This window comes from Anabrus simplex, chromosome X, assembly GCF_040414725.1.
Source record: "Anabrus simplex isolate iqAnaSimp1 chromosome X, ASM4041472v1, whole genome shotgun sequence".
Lineage (NCBI taxonomy): Eukaryota > Metazoa > Arthropoda > Insecta > Orthoptera > Tettigoniidae > Anabrus > Anabrus simplex.
In genome coordinates, this window is record NC_090279.1 from 126,692,323 (window position 1) to 126,710,324 (window position 18,002).

Genomic DNA, 18,002 nt, shown 5'->3' on the forward strand with positions numbered 1-18,002 from the left:
GCTGAAAACCGGTAAGGCTGCTGGCTCTGATAATATCTTCAACGAATTCCTTCGAAATATGGGTCCACATAGCATAAAATGGATCACTTCTCTTTTTACTTACATCCTTCAGACTAATAACCTGCCGAAGCAGTTCAAACAGTCAAAGGTGATCGCCCTTATTAAGCCTGGAAAGTCGGAGCAGAGACCTGAAAACTACCGCCCAATAGCACTTCTCAGTTGCACTTATAAACTCTTGGAGCGAGTCCTCCTCACTAGGATAGCACCACTCATTGACGCTGTAATTCCCCCAGAGCAAGCTGGTTTCAGAGGAAATCGTAGCTGCACTGATCAAGTTTTGTCTCTTACCACTCACATCGAGGCAGGCTTCCAAAAGAAGTTAAAATCAACAGCTGTCTTTATTGATATGACAAGTGCATATGATAATGTCAGGCGACATGGACCAATTCTTAAAGTGCTGGGAGCAATTCCCTGCTTGGAAATTGCAAACCTAATTTCCAACATGCTCTGTGAGAGAGAGTTTGTAGTATTCCTAGGTGATACTAAAAGTCCCCCCAAAAAATTAAATAACGGTCTGCCACAGGGATCAGTATTGGCCGCAGTTCTCTTCAACCTATACATCCATGACTTACCACGAACCACAGCTACTAAGTTCATCTATGCAGACGACATGGCATTGGTAGCTCAAAGCAGAAATTTCGAGGATGGAGAAGGCATTATTTCAGCAGACTTGGTCAAAATGGCAACTTTGTCTTGGCGTTTGATCCCAAGTGCTTCTGAGACCGAGGTTTCATGTTTTCATCTCAGAAACAGACTCGCAAACTATGAGCCATCTGTCTTATTCCTTGTTGAAAACCTAAAGTACAACCCGTTCCCGAAATATCTAGGAGTCACATTGGACAGAACTCTGAGCTACAAAGAACATCTCACCAAGCTCTCCCACAAATTCGCTGCAAGGAATAACATCCTACACAAGCTTTGTGGCAGTTCCTGGGGAGCCTGGGCTGACTGATTACGAAAAAAATGAAATGGCGTATGGCTTTTAGTGCCGGGAGTGTCCGAGGAAATGTTCGGCTCGCCAGGTGCAGGGCTTTCGATTTGACACCCGTAGGTGAGCTGCGCGTCGTGATGAGGATAAAATGATGATGAAGACGACACATACACCCAGCCCCAGTGTCAGTGAAATTAACCAATGATGGTTAAAATTCCCGACCCTGCCGGGAATCGAACCCGGGACCCCTGTGACCAAAGGCCAGCACGCTAACCATTTAGCCATGGAGCCGGACACTGATTACGGTTAACGGGCATCAGTCTTGTCTACTCTGCAGCGGAATACTGTGCCCCAGTATGGCTGGAAAGTGCACATGACAGTTCCTGGGGAGCCTCGGCTGACTGATTACGATTAACGGGCATCAGTCTTGTCTACTCTTCAGCGGAATACTGTGCCCCGGTATGGCAGGAAAGTGCACATGTGCATAAAGTGGATACTAAGTTGAACGATACCATGCGCTGCATAACTGGTACTGTAAAGTCAACAGCTCGCCACCGGTTACCCGTACTTAATCATATCCCACCACCCCACCTGAGGAGAAAGGAAGATCTGCTGAGAGAAGCAAAGAAGATCTGGTCATCTCCCTCATTACCAGTTCACCAGAAATTTTTTTACCCATCGCCACGACGACTTCGATCTAGGAGACCAGCAATTATACTCGCTGGCCGACTCTTGAGGGATAATTTTAATCTAAACGAGAGCTGGCGGGATGAGTGGCCAATTTCAACATCTGGAACAAATGCTCATGACCTAAATCCAACCGTGAAAATGAAGGGATTCGACCTCCAAAGAAAACGATGGTGTCGCCTCAACAGACTGAGGACTGGGCATGGACGCTGCAAATTCTTACGCCATAAGTGGGGTTGGATGGTTTCTCCAATTAGTGAATGCAATGAAGAGGAGCAGACCATGGACCATGTCATCCTGCGCTGCCCTCTTCATGTCTACTCCGGAAGCCCCAGCGACCTGTTTCATCTTTCAGAAAGTGCTGTCGAGTGGCTGAAACACTTGGACCTGGACTTATAAATTTGTAGTTATAATCACCATACGATTAAATAAATAAATAAACCTTCAGAACGAGCATCGTCAATTATCTACAGACACTCAAAAATTTGTTTATCAATAAAATCAAGTATACACGCAAGAGAAGAAAATACTTCTCCTCAAACAACCGTTCTGAACAAACAGAATCTACTCTGAGAATACACAACAATTTAATATAAATTTTGGCATGATGATCATATGATTTTAATATTTTTAATGGGAACTGATACTCAGTATGTTAACAACAACTTTTACTGAATTGTGGGCTTGTAAAAATTAGGCCTACTTTCTACAGAGTCCTTGCAGTTATCCTGCTAAGTCTTAAACCTATTACAATGGTATAACATTTATATTTTTAATAATAGTTCGTGGTGTAGGTTAGTGTAGTCAGTTTGTGAATCAGGAACAACAGCTGAATGACCTGGTAAATGGAACTGAGACTCGGGATACCAGTTGCTACAGAATAGGAGTGGACATCTCGAGAAAACTGTGAGTCACGGCCCTGCTTGTGAAAAGTTACTGCAAGTAGCTCGCAGTTGTGAGACAATATCACTACATCGGTCTGTTTTCAGAGGAACATTGCTGCAAGGGAGTAAATTTGGTGGAAGTGGGATATCTTAATCATGAGTTTTAAATAACATACATGAAATAAGTGAGAATGATTGCTGGTACAAAGAGGTAGGGACAATGGCAGGAGATTATTCAGAATGAAGGGATATAAAGGTCAAGTTATGAATGAACTAATTCGATAAATGTGTAAACGTGCGTATTTTTGGGATCATGTAAGGCGAATGGAGGATGATGTGTTATCGAGGGGAATAATGGACTCAGCCATAGGGGGTAAGTGAAGTAGCAGACTAAGACGACGATGGTTAGACTCAGTTTCTAAGGAGGTAAACATTAAAGGTATGGAATTTAATGAGGCCACGAAGTCTTACAGACTTACCTTATCACTCCTTCCAAGTTATACGGAGAAGAGAGAGTGTGACAAGCTGCAGGAAGTGATGGCCGATACACAGCTAGGTCACGTGTTACAGAGCTAATTGCTTTTCTCGCATTAACTGTTGCATTCACAAGTACGTAGAGTTGTGTAAAAAATCTTATAAGGTGAACGTGTGGATCAGTCTGAATCACTTGGTAGACAACTTCAGACATAAAAGAACTACAAATACACTTTGAGATGAAAGAAACAAAGAATGCTTAAATTACAAACAAGCTATGAACACCAAATTTGTCATTGTAACATGAAAGGTGTCCATGGAGTCACATGATTTTGTAACCGTTAAAATCCACCTAGCATTTCTGTAACTTAAATATTTTCTCCATGTAGTCACCTCTCAAACGTCTTAAGAATTTCATGTAAATATCAAGTAGTGAACGTGTTCGCCTCCTTACCATTTCGATTTTCGGCCAGTAACTTTACCTTTTGTTTCTACCAAAGGTCAGGTAGGATGGGTACTTGTTACCCTTGTTACAGTTAACATCATTCACTTCATTTCTAGGCAGTTAGACTGTTGAGCAGTTAGGACAGGGAGTACTGTTTCATTTGGTTAAATGTTGGTTGTGCCTGGATAGGCCAGGAACTTGTAAATTTCGAGAATAGTCTAGAAATATGTGAATTTGCAGAACAAAAAGCTCTTCCCCTGATGTAGAAATTGGAAGATCCGTCTCCTTGACAGTTGATTGAAAGGATCAGTAGCGCTGATTTAAAAATTGTAATTAGGGAGCTTCGTGCTTATATTGTTAATTTATTGTTATCTAATTTTTCCAAGATTGTACCCAAGCTAACAAGCCAGATCTGTACCTGAATCTTTATTTGTTTAGCAAAGTGTAAAATTTAATATTTGAAAAGAAACAGTAGAAGAGAAAGAAATATAGCTCCAATTTTAAAGCAGCTGCCATCGTGTTGTGAGGTGATTGCCGTAATATTTCTGTACTTATCTACGACGAAACACTTCGAGGTACAGTCATGCGCCCAAGATTTTAAACATAGCTAATCCTAATGCTGCTCTTAACGACATAGAGCTATGTATTGATTACGTGACCGTGACGTCACTCCACATGCTCTTGTTTAGTAAACCAAGCCACGTGCTTTTTTGACAGCTGTCTTCTTGACGGACCCTAACCTCACATTGAAGGACAATAGAGCGTCGCTAACCTCACTGCTGCCATCTTTACGGCGGTAAACCTCAAGGCTGCCACCTTATGCATGTTATAGCGCGGAATTTAAAATCCAACAACAGAACGTCGCTAACCTCACTCTTGCCATCTTGATGGGCTTAAACCTTACTGTTGCTACCTTGGTTATACGCTTTTGTGTTAGTTTACTGTTAATCGCTAAGCTGTTCGCATCATCGAAGTAGAGTGTAACAAATGTCAAGTAGATTCAAAAAAGAATCTGTTAGCAGAAGTTAAAAGTCCGTCATGGAAAAACCTATTTCTAGGTATATTTGCGAAGAGTGTAGAAAAGCATTTTCCCGAAGCTATCACAGGAGACATCATGAGATATCATGTAGGACAATTTTTCAATGCAAACATTGTAGAAGAGAGTTCAAGAACGCATACAACGCTCAACGTCATGAAGCCGCGTGTAATGTAGCTTCATCGGGAACAAAATACAAAGAGCTCAACCATATTCCAGCGAACACTGATTTATGTTTAAAAAGTACACCTCTGCGAGAGATTTTTAATTCTCCCTTGTTGTCTAGGCCTGCTGCAAGTTCTGTTACTAAGCACAAACTTCAAGATAAAGAGAGGCAAGATCATGATTATGATAATAAGGATAATGATGTTGATCAAAACAGTAGTAAAGGGAAAGTAGAAGAAGAAGAAAATCTTAATGTTTCATTGCCATTACAGATTGATGATTTTACTTCATTTCCTAAGCCTACTACACGTTCTGTCGCAGTGCAAACATTTCAAGAAGAGATGCAAGGTAAAGATGAAGGAAATTTCAACGCTTCATCGCTATTGAAACAAGTTAAGTTTGTACCTAGAAACGCTACTGCTGAAGCACGTATTACATCAAAACAAGTCCCTACACATCAACTGTTTGCATATAGACTCAAAGTTTACAACGAGCCTCTGTTACCCCATGTAGATATGAGCTACTGTAAAGACCCCAACGTACTGGTAAAACGTTTACAACTGCTAAGAGCCTATCATGATGCTGGTTACACACAGTACAAAGAAGATATTTTTGAAATAGAGCATGAATTACGTCGTGTAGGTATTATTAAGTAAGAGCTTACCCTCACCTAAGCCATCCATCTGTAGTATATAGTCGATCGAGTAGCTATATTCGTATAGATTATTTCCCAACATTCTCCCTTCCTTAGGGTGTTAACTCCGCCTCTAGTTGTAGGGCCGGTCTCAAGCCCGGATAAAGAGAGGAGAGGCACCCTAGCCCTTTAGCCCATTAGCCCTTTAGCCTATTAGCCCTATAAGGAATGTGCGGTAATCTGATCTTCTTAGAACAAAGGTATCCCCTGACATGTTCTAAACACATGTTGTATCGAGTACAGTGTTCTATTTTAGTCTTGATCACTTATTTAGTGTTCTAAACACTTCAATCAATGTTCCGATCACATGATAAAGTTAACGGCATAGAGTGCAGTGTTCGATTCTAGTCTTGATATGTTTCTTTAGTGATTTGCAAGTCTAAACATGCATAATGACGTCATCACTGCAGCACGTGCTTACTCTAGCTATCCCGATGCAGGTTTAAACTTGTTCGATAGAGCTATACTTGACATAAGAGGAGGCCTTAACAGCTTATGTATAGCCGCTATTGTTTAAAGATAGCTGCTATTAAGAAAAAGCACGTAGAATTTTTCAAATTACTCCCCACCACATTTCAAAGGTATGAGGTTTAGTGCTGTAAAGATACCTACACGATGCAAAGCTAGCTTTCTTCATCAGAGCAGTCACCATCTTGTGTGAGCACCTCTAGGCCGTATCATAAGAAGCTGTGTATAGTCGCCGTCTTGTCGCTGTTACCTTGCGCAAGCACCCCTAGGGAGTCTCATAAGAGCAGCAGCCATCTTGTGCAAGCGCTCCTAAGCTACCTCATAAGAAGCTATGTATAGCCGCCAACTTGTAGAATTAGATAGCTGCCAATGCCAAAGGGCCTAAGTAGGGATCGAACCGTCGATCTCATAATTAGACTATGTTTTTCTGATGCTATCATGTTCCTGATACTGCAAACCTAGGTATCAGGTGGAAAAAGTTTATCCGTTTTGCTCTACGATGCACCGTTTTCGAGATATTTAGCATTTTGCTTTTAAGCCCCAAATGTAATGAATCGAACTAGCATGACACGTTAGCCTCTATGCTACGAGCGGCAGCCATCTTGCGCAAGCACCCTTAAGGCGTCTCATAAGGAGTCGTGTATAGCCGCCATCTTGCGCAAGCATCCTTAGGGCGCCTCTAGTCATCTTGTGCAAGGACCCTTAAGCCACCTCATAAGAGCAACCGCCATCTTCCGCAAGCATCCCTAGGGCGTCTCATAAGGAGCCTTGAATAACCGCCATCTTGCGCAAGCATCCCAAGGGCGTCTCATAAGAACCTATGTATAGCGGCCATTTTGCATAAGCACCTTTAAGGAGTCATGTATAGCCACCATCTTGTGCAATTAGCGTCGAGAGATGGCTGCTGTAGAATTTTCCTTTTTAAATTATCCGCCACCATATTTCAAAGGTATGTACCTAAAGAGTGTAGCACGGTGCTCTATGGATTAAAGATGAAGGATGACAGCTGTCAAAAAATCACGTGGCCTTGTTTCCAAACAAGAGCATAAAGAATTTTTCAATTTGCCGCCAGCACATTTCAAAGTATCTAGCTAAAGATGGCAGCACGGTGCTCTCTTGATTAAAGATGGCGGATGACAGCTATGTGAACTTTTCAAATTGCCCGCTACCACATGTCATAAAGAGGGCAGCACGGTGCTCTGTGGATTAAAGATGGCGAATGACAGGTGACGAAATTGCCCGCATGATAGCAGCACAGTGCTCTATTGATTAAAGATGGCGGATGACAGCTGTCAAAAAAGCACGTGGCTTTGTTTCCAAACAAGAGCACGTGGAATTTACTGCCACCACATTTCAAAGGTATCTAGCTAAAGAGTGCAGCACTGAGGTTTGTGATGCAAGATGGCGGATGACAACTGTCAGAAAAAGCACGTGAGTTTGTTTCCAAACAAGAGTACGTGGAATTTGCCACCGCCACAAAGAGGGCAGCACGGTGCTCTCTTGATTAAAGATGGCTGCTGTCACGTGGAATTGCCTGCCACCACATTTCAAAGGTATCTAGCTAAAGAGGGCAGCACGGTGCTCTCTGGATTAAAGATGGCTGCTGTCGAAAAGCATTTTTCAAATTATCCGCCACCACATTTCAAAGGTAAGTTGCTAAAGAGGGCACCACTGTGCTCTATGGATTAAAGATGGTGGATGACAGCTGTCAAAAAAGCACGTGGATTTGTTTACCGATTCAAATTTCGCGCTAGTAAGGTTAAGTTGGTAGCACTAAGGTTTAGGCCCGTTAAGATGGCAGCACTGCGGATGACAGGTGACGAATTGGCAGCTACTGCGATAAAGAGGGCAGCACGGTGCTCTGTGGTTTAAAGATGGCGGATGACAGCTGTCAAAAAGCACGTGGATTTGTTTATCGATTCAAATCTCGCGCTAGCGAGGTTAAGTTGGTACCACTAAGGTTTAGTCCCGTCAAGATGGCAGTACTGAGGTTAGCGATGCGTTGTTGTCTGTCAAAAAGCACGTGGCTGTCAAAAACACGTGGGTTTGTTTACCAATTCAAATCTCGCGCTAGTTAGGTTAAGTTGGTACCACTGAGGTTTAGGCCCGTCAAGATGGCAGCAGTAAGGTTTGCGATGCGTTGTTGTCGATGACAGCTGTCAAAAAGCACGTGGCTTTGTTTACAAATTCAAATCTCGCTCCAAAATTCAAATTTCCCGCCATAATTCAAATTTCCCGCCAAAATTCAAATTTCCCGTGGGAGGAGGAGGAGGCCGCAGAACTGTCCAATTATACTACTGAGGTCGGTGGGCCGCACTTCTCCCCTCGTTGGACGTCACGACCCGTTCGGTGTCGGTCTAAGGCCTGGGTGTGTAGCCTGTTCGTCCGCGTCGCAAGGCGTGTTCGTCGGACCCCCGGTGTTCCGGCCGACGGCTCGACGGTATGTGTGCGCGGAGTTGATTCGCCGCCCTTCGGGCAGGCGTCCGGCCCCTGACAAGCGAGGGCGCGTGGCATGAACGACGAACCTCCGGCCCGGCTCCGGCCCCGCTCAGCTGTTGGTTTGGGGATGCCTCGGACAAAAGAATCTTTTAGACTCCCGTCAGCGGCGCAAAAGCTTCGGGTAATGTCACAAGCCGTCTTGAAACACGGACCAAGGAGTCTAACATGTGCGCGAGTCATTGGGTTGACACTAAACCTAAAGACGCAATGAAAGTGAAGGTCCCGCCGCGTGCGGACCGAGGGAAGATGGGCCGCGCTGCTGTGAGTCTCCGCATTCTCGGGGCGTCTCGTTCTCATTGCGAGTTGAGGCGCATCCAGAGCATACACGTTGGGACCCGAAAGATGGTGAACTATGCCTGGCCAGGACACTAGCAAGGGAGATGTGGAGCTACAGGAAGAGACCAAGAGAATTTAGAGTTTTGTGTCAATATGTTGGAAGGAAGATATTTTAAGATGTCCTTGGTGATGCGGTCAGTCACTTCAGCACTGCCTGCTCCTTAGGCTCGAGAGCTTCCTGATCTCTTTGAGACCCTCGGTTCAGCTTTTCACGGCCGGTGTCCTGGCTGTATGCCGTGGTCGAATTGCGTTAGTAGTTGCCTATGTCCCACCGGAAACTGAGAGGGGCATTCCCAGGAATCCGGTCAGTATGAAGGTCAGTGGTGTACTGAAGGTGTGGCATCCAGTAAATGGAAGAGCAACCCGAAGCGGCAAGAAATTTCTCTGAAAGGAAACATAAAACACTTTGTTGGTGTAGCTCTGAAGATGTAGCAAAATGAAACTGACGTGAAAGTGGGAATCTGGTACCGCTTGTGGCCGTCGAGTGGAATGACGTGTTCCTACAAACTGTGGCTCAGCTTACCTCGCCTTTCCGTTATGTATAACAGAGGGAGTACTGTTTTCTACTCGGCCATGTGTACATACTTCAATCTGCACTCAACATACAACGGCCACACCCAGAAATCTCCTGAGCTGTATAGTGATTACCTTCCTCATGACGGAACTGCAACGTGAGTAACAATTAGCCAAGTATACTCCATATCTTCGTGATGTGATGAAGATTATTGTTTAAAGAGGCCTAGCATCTAGCTCCTTGGCCCCTAATGATACGAAATGTAAAAACAATTTAAAAGTCCAAATATTCAACCTCTGACCAGAATTCATATCTTGATTGTGAATAATGAATGGACGAAAGCAAGATAATCAGCGGATCCAATTCAAATATTAAACATTAAGAAGAATTCCAATAATCAATCCTACGAATACAATTATAAACACGACGACGAACAATTATTATGAACTTAAAACAATCAGCGGAACCGGTTCGAAATGGCGCACTTATCCAGAAGCTAACTTATAACAATGGCATATACTGACCAAGGAGCTGCTTCCAAAGAACATCCTTGAATCGATGATGCTTTTTGTCTAAGGAGATCGAAACTCTAGGTGAATTGCCCCTCATAAGGGTACCTATCGCTAGTAAAGAAGAACCACGGTATTTCTAAAAAATAACGTAAACATTCGGTGTTCCACACAAAAGGGCGCAACCCATACGCAACTAAAAACCCACGGTGTTCCCCACATAGTGGGTACTATTCACAGGGACCCGTTCTACCCCGCGGTATTCCTTGACATAATGAATAGTAATCACAGTGACCCGTACTCTACCGAGGTGTTACCCACATAGTTGGTACTAATCACCAGGACCCGTATTATCCCGCGCGGTGTTCCTCACACAGTCGTACTAATGAGAGGTAAAACCCACACACGTGGTGTTCCTCACATAATGGGCATTAATGAGAAGTAAAACCCAGGCCCCTAGTGTTCCTCGGAGGCAAACCCAAAATGTTCCTCACACAGTTGTACAAATCTCAGGGAACAGTACTATCCGTGGTGTTGTTCAGATTGTTGTACGAATGACAGGTAAACCCCAGACCCGTGGTGTTCCTCGGAACACAAACCCATTGTGTTTATCACATAGTGGTACTAATCACAGGGACACGTACTATACAGCGGTGCTCCTCGGAACGAAGCACATGGTCTTCCTCACATAGTTGTTCAAATATCAGGGACCCGTACTATCCCGTGGTGTTACTCTCATTGTGGTACTGATCACAGGGACCTCTACTATACCCTGGTGTTCCTCACATAGCGGTAATAATAATAGGGAGCCGTATTATACCGTGGTGCTCCTCACACATTTTTACTATTCACAGGGATCCGTAGTATCCCGTAATGTTCATCACAGAGTGCGAACTAATTACGGGGACCCGTACCATCCCATGGTATTCCTCACATTGTGTTACTAATCAGAGGGACCCGTACTATCCCATGGTGTTCATCACATATTGGTACTAATCACAGAGACCTGTACTGGTTTTCCTCATATAGTGCGTACTAATGACAAGTAAAACACAGACCAGTGGTGATCCTGAGAACGCGAGCCCATGGTGTTCGTCACATAGTTGTACAAATGTCAGGGACCCGTACTATCCCGTGGTGTTCCTCACAGAGTGGGAACTAATCACAGGGACCCGTCCTATCCCATGGTGTTCCTCACAGAGTGAGAACTAATCACAGGGAGCCGTACTGTACTGTGGTGTTCCTGACAGTGCGTACTTATCACAGGTACATCCCAGACCCATGCTGTTCGTCACATAGTTTCAGAAGTCTCAGGGACCCGTTCTATCCCGTGGTCTTCCCCACATAGTGGGTCCGAATGTCAGGAAAATATCAGACCCGTGCTGTTCCTCGGAACGCAATCCCATGGTGTTCGTCACATAGTTGTGCAAATCTGAGGGACCCATACCATCCCGTTGTTTTCCTCACATAGTGGGTACTAATGACAGATAAATCCTAGACTTCAGATGTTCCTTGGAACGCAACCCATGGTGTTCGTCATATAGTTGTACAAATCTCTGGGACTCGTACTATCCCGTGGTGTTCCTCGGAACGCACACCCATGTTTCCACAACCAGATTCTGAAACACCCGAGCGACGTTAGCTTTTTTATCTAGGCAAAGGGTTAGCCTCCGTCAAAGTGATGGGTACTATAAATACACAGTGATCCTCTAACAGACCCATGGTATTCCTCAGTTTGTGGTCCTAATCTCAAGGATAGTGGAACTAAGCACAAGTAATTTGGTTCAAAATTCAGCATCCCTTGGTCTCGTCCTCCACGCACAGAGATCTGTGTGTTTGGTCCGCGAGAGCTATATTATTTCGCTCACGTCGACTGGAAAGCCAGGTAAGAACCCCCTACACGCCACCTGGGACGCAGCACGTGGGAGTAACACCTCTCCCCATGCTACGGCAGCGTAGTAGGTTCGTGGATAATCTGCTGTTACTTGATGTCGTGTATCCCCACTCCCTTACCGCTCTTACAACTGCCAATGGCTGCCATACAGAAAAGCCGCATAAGATGACTAGACTCTAATTCTTCTGACCGCAACATTTTGAAGTCTGTTGGTGAGGTTTACCATTTTCCACGAGCTGGTGGGCAATCTGTTTAGCTGTAACATTCGCATGACCCTCTGTAACTGGTTGGTTACAACTCAGACGTTTAAGAAACCTCCAGCCTTTCTGGCTATCCTTCCTTAGATCAGTGTCCCCAATCGCTCCAGTTATTAGATATCGCTTTTAAGAAATCTTCCCCAGCTTGGACGGTATCGGATCTCAAATGATCGTTGTCAAAGAGATCACGATAGTTTCTCAATATTTCAATAGTTTTTGTATATAGTGTTCACCGTCAGCGAATTGAGATACGAGAAAAATTTCACGATATTTACATAATCATCACATTAAGGAAAATGCTCCATATTCAAAATGTTCTCCTGCAGTGAAATAATACATTTCCCCCAATCAGCCTTCTTAAAATGATATCATCTTCGAAAAGGCACTCAGATTCTAACGATTTAAAGGTAAGATGTATTGAACTAAGACGAGGCCAAAGAACTAGTTGCAAACAGAATTTTGCGGTGGCGTTTTGTAAATTCACAGAGAGTCGCAGACTGAACGATGAAAGGCATAAAAGTCTGTAATGAAGATGTATGTATGAAAAGGAACTGTCTGCGGTCAGATTGCAGCATATATCTGGCATATAACAGGACGATGAGGGATTGTTTGCCCCACTGATTTCGCTGAAAACCGAGATATGTGTTTGCTTACGCAGATACTGTAATTTAATATCTGGATAATATCCATCCTCCATCTCGCAGTGTTGAATGATACTGGAAGTTTGTTATCATGTTGTAGAAATAGATCGCACGAATTTGTCCATTCTACGCCAGCTTCTCCTCTTTCTTCGGTACCTGGATAGCTCTATGTTGTATTATGACTCTTGATGTCACCAACCACAAAATTCACATGTTGATGCTGGAAGGCTCCACAAATCTAAATACAGTACCTGGTGGCTTATTGATTGAGCTCTACTGTGAGAGTCTGAATGTCATCACGGGAGATGATCTGGATGTTGGATAGCACTGAGGGTGTTCAACCACTAAACGCATGACCTTGATTTTTGGACGGCGAAGATTCTAGTCTCGGCGACTTTCCTGAATGCATATTATTAGAGTGTCCAGTAAATTGCAAGGCTATATATTTTGCGTTGTCTTTCAGATTCTTAAAATTAAGTGAATAATAGAAATAAAATAATCAAAGTGCAAAATATTATTATGAAAACTTGCGTAACATAAACCAGTAAACCTGTACATACAGAGGACGAAGTTGAGCAGAAAATGGGAGCTGATAAGAGTTAAATATAGTCTGGGTATTTCAGTAAATTCTACAGTCCGACTCGTTGGCTGAATGGTCAGCGTACTGGCCTTCGGTTCAGAGGGCCCCGGGTTCGATTCCCGGCCGGGTCGGGGATTTTAACCTTCATTGGTTAATTCCAATGGCCCGGGGTCTGGGTGTCTGTGCTGTCCCAAATATCCCTGCATCTCACACACCACCCATAACACAATAACACGCAGTTCCCTACACGTGGCAGATGCCGCCCACACTCATCGGAGGGTCTGCCTTACAAGGGCTGCACTCGGCTAGAAATAGCCACACGAAATTATTTTTGTAGTAACTTCTACACCGTAGCATGGTGTATTTTGCTATGTGTAGGTCTGATTTGACCTTGTAATATTTTAGTGGAAGTTTATCACAGTTTCAGCTATTAATTTTTGTGCTGAAAAGATACAAGTAGAAATTTACGATGCTTGCGTATGGTAGAAGTGTCACTGTGTTATAACCGACATTTATTCATATTTTTTAAGGATGGGACGTTAGATTGAGTGCATTTCTCATAAAATTTGTTCAGACGTAATGAGAAACATGTTTGCAGTATAGCAGTGAAATTGAGAGGAATTTTAAGTATGTTAATTTGTGAGATTTTATGTCCACAGACGTAGAATCAGTTGTGTATGCAAATTGGAAAGTTCTGGTCAACTTCTAATTTGTACATGTCAGTAATTACAATATTTATTTATTTATTTATTTATTTGGCGTGTGGCTACATCACTAAAACAAATAATATTTACGAATATTATCTCATTCTAATAACAATAATTGACTTCATAACGCTAATAAGTTGAAGGCAGGGGAGAGTTCGATTTTAATCTATCTCAGCGGTATAACTAAGATATTTAGCATCTGAGGTTGCCTCAAGACACTTTCCGTGAAGCTAGTTAATCATAGAATTCATATCAAATGTTCGGCCTTCACAAAAGGTCTCATTATTTTATCCAACAATAGGCAGGAACGAATTCAGTCCATGGAAAACTTCGTGCCATTGCATCTAAAACGAATCTAAAACTCATATAAGAAAACCCAATACATGGGAGGATCTACTCGATAATTACACAAACAAAATCTGGTAACTCAGTTTCGCAAAATTACTCAGGTAAATAATTTCAAATACTCGGGGAAATCATCCAACAATCTGCATTCAATCATGAGGAAAACAGAGAGAGATTTCTGTATTACAAGTAGGCCATAGCATCACATGGAAAAGTACGACAAAATATCAGTATCAAGCAACGCTATATTAAAGCATTATAACACCGTAATTAGGCCTCAAACATTACACACGTCAGAAACCTTGATCAGTCGAGAAAGATCATTATCTAAAATGATCGAAAAACAAGATTGGGAAGTCCTCAGGGAAACCATGGCCCAGTATGCATAGGAGTGTGGATGAATAGGAGGTCTCCGGAATTATATCAATATATTGAGAAAATATCAGATACAATCTATGGAAAAGGTGATTGAAGTTTGATTGCCATATTGAAAGAATAGGTGATGAAAGACTCACTAAAAATTTAATAATGCCTCCTCGCTAAAAGTCGGAATAACTGGATAATCGTAATTGAAAAGGACCTTCAAGAAATCAACATACCAGATGAAATTATATGGGACACGCCTAGCTTTAGAACGTTGGTGAACAAACATCATTTTGCTGAGAACCCAAGATGAGTACACAGTTACACAGAAAGAAGAACAGATGATAAAGAACAAAGAGGGAAGAAACTCTGGCAGGAGAAGAAAGCACAACCATCTGCAAAATAAGTACAATCGCGCTCCTTAGTGGGGCAAAATATTTTGAAATAATAATAATAATAATAATAATAATAATAATAATAATAATAATAATAATAATAATAATAATAATAATAATAATAATAATAATAAGTAATGGAATGAGTAATAGTGACCATCCATGTGGTATGCTTTTTTGTGAAGTGTCAGTCTGCGATAAATTTGTCAGGAGGTGATAGCTCGGGGTTCGGTGTATTGAGGTTTGGGGTCTATGTTGAAGTCAGTGTCATATGCGTCTGGACTATTGTATTTTCAAGTGAAGTGAGAAACTGTCAATAACTGTCGGTGGTAGATAAGTTCTATTTGTCCATGTAGTTATGAAACCATGCGACTCAGTTTGTGAGACATGCTCCTAGTAGATACTCCAGAGGTAATGGTGTAGATAATGCCGAGTTTTCTTTGTAAAAATGCTCGAGGGAAAAAATCAGGACAGAGTGTTTTGAAATATGGTAAGGTCCATGGTTTGAACACAGAACAGGTTCGTATATCCAGCGGGATTCTTTGTTCATCCAATTACTCCATTAGTACCAGTGAAATGCATATCAAATTCTACAGATCCCATTAGACTTGAAATAATTCGTAATGGCAATAATGTTGACCGATATATTGTGATAATACAAGGATTTGGACGAAGATTTGTGCTGTAGTAAAAGGCCATCCGTGGCGAGATCTGTTTGCTCACTTGTGTAAGCCAGTGGAGAGCGGCAGGTATAAACCTGTTTGACGAGATAACAGGTGTTCACATTTATATGAGGCGGAACCTCTTAGGAAATAGAGGCCCGTGTTACAACATTATTGATGTTACAATAAATGGGGAGTAATTTGAATTTCAATTCTACTGCATAGGCAAATGACAAGAGTGGATTCTCAGTAACATTCCCGAACACTTGACTATGTATTCTAGTTTCGATGTTTCCATAACACAGTCATAGTTCGTATTGCCACTGAGCGTTTAAATAATTACTTTGGTGTCAGAAGGTTGTCCTTAGATATTAAGATTTCCTTTTCTTGATATATTCATAGTGCAGCTAGGTGTTAAGGACTGCCGATCGCGTCTCCTTCAGTGGAAAGCAGAATGGCGGTTGAAGTGCATGGAAGGGATTCTTGGGATTGCTCGCCCATGCTAGGATCGTGAAATTACGTAGCTAGCCAACTGCTCCTAGATGACAGGTGAGTATTCTTGTTTGACACAAAGAGTCAGTACCACATAGTATTCCATAGGATGTAGTAGCACCATGCCATTAGTCCATGCGATACCCATGATTTTTTGCCATGTTGTTCATAAAGGAGGTGTAATTTTTTGTGTGTTTATATTTTAGCAGGACTATACGTCGATGCAGTTGAACTCCGTGAGCTAAAATATGTAAGGGTTACACATGAGTCGAGTTTATTTTGGGGTTTGACTGAAGGTTATAACTAAATGTTAACAGAATTTCTTTTCACAGGTTTTCATGAATTTATTCCAATCACTGACTTCAACCTGTTGTTTCGGTTCATGAAACATCATGCAGTTAATACAAATAACACTATTTTATGTTGTATAATTTTACGCTATTATTCACTGGCACTTGAAGTCCACTTGTTTTGGAGGGTCACTGTGGTCATCACGCACATTCAATTAACTTCAACGAGAGGTCACTTTGGTCCTCAACCTTAAACATTAATATAGTGGGTGAACATTATAGCTCAGTGATGTACATTTCGACGTTTCTCAGATTCCATTGAGGGTCCAGGTGTCTCGTCCTATGCTGATGGACAGTCAGTGGGTGGCCTAAATTAAAAAGGTATCGAAAACACTTCCTGATATTTAGACGATCGAGAAATCGGATGCATAACGCACAGTTGTTTATGGAGCTGAGCAGATTGAATGTCATGTTGTTTTCTAGTTAACCATAAACTGGTTTTCTGTGAATAGCCCTTCAGACTTTTTTGTGGTGGATATTAATTTCAACTCGAAATCGTGCAGCCGCAGCGTTATATTAATATCACTGACCGCAGAACACTGTTTATGGCCATATTTGTATACACACCCGCCATCATATTTCATTGTCTTTTACTGAATAAAATAGTTAGATGATGAAGGCTTTTATTTTATGTAGGCCTTCCTTGATACCCCAATAGTCATGTCTGGAAGTGACGAAGAGCCATTAACACCCCCTGAGACACAAGAGTTAACAATTCATGCTGAAGACCTGGAACAGGCAAACACCAGTTTGACAGGACGAAAAGGGTTCATTACTCACTATGTCTCTTCAACACTTGCAACGTTGAGATATAAGAGATATTTAGTAACTTCCTTGTGGCCCCGTTAGAGAAAAGAGAGAGGCCAATTAACTGCCCCCAGGTAAACTAAAATGGAGAAAAGTATACTGCAGCTGTCAACATACGAGTCCCTACTTAAAGACGCCCCTCGAGAATTACGTGACATTCATGAATAGCTATGGGCACTGAAGTAGAACTTTCAATTTGCATTCAGAACCGGCTAACAGACACAATATTATCGTACAAGTGCCGAGGGAGCATGTACAGTTTTGAGCTACTGGTCTACTCATAATTAAAAGAATACACGACATGCAGGAAACGGGAGCACAGATGTGCTCAGGTTTCAGCAACAATTTCTTCAATTGCGTCGTATTATGACTTGATTCGGCACCTGCTAATTCCCTTGAATTTTTATTCAAAAGTCTGAATACTTCTTTCCTTCGCTTCTAGTCTTTTACCAGTTTTCTTTGTCATAGGATTCTTCTGTGTTCATCCGAATTAATTCTCATCCTCGCACTGGACGGCTCTCAAACGATTGTTGATGAGCACACTTCTACTTTGGTCCGAAAACATAAAAAGGGTCGTCCTTGGTTGAGAACAAGCGGTTGTATATGTCTGTGGTTGATAAGGAGATAATTCATGAAATGACCTTTGCTCTTTTCGTACACGGACCTAGCATTATGTTACCTGAAGATTTTCTCTCAGAGAAAATGGCACAAAAGGATGTTATGAGGTCTACAGAAAAGGTGCCGTTCTAGCTGAAGAGCTTACTACTTCTCTGCTGTGTGCGATCGCATGTGCCTTGCTACATCTCC

The 18,002-nt window shown here is 42.4% G+C and overlaps 1 protein-coding gene across 1 annotated transcript in view; it reads right to left on the reverse strand.

Moving 5' to 3' along the window:
• LOC137503199 (uncharacterized) overlaps positions 1-18,002 on the reverse strand; it is a 126,026-nt gene that overhangs the window by 31,393 nt on the left and 76,631 nt on the right. The gene's annotated exons all lie outside the window — the stretch shown is intronic.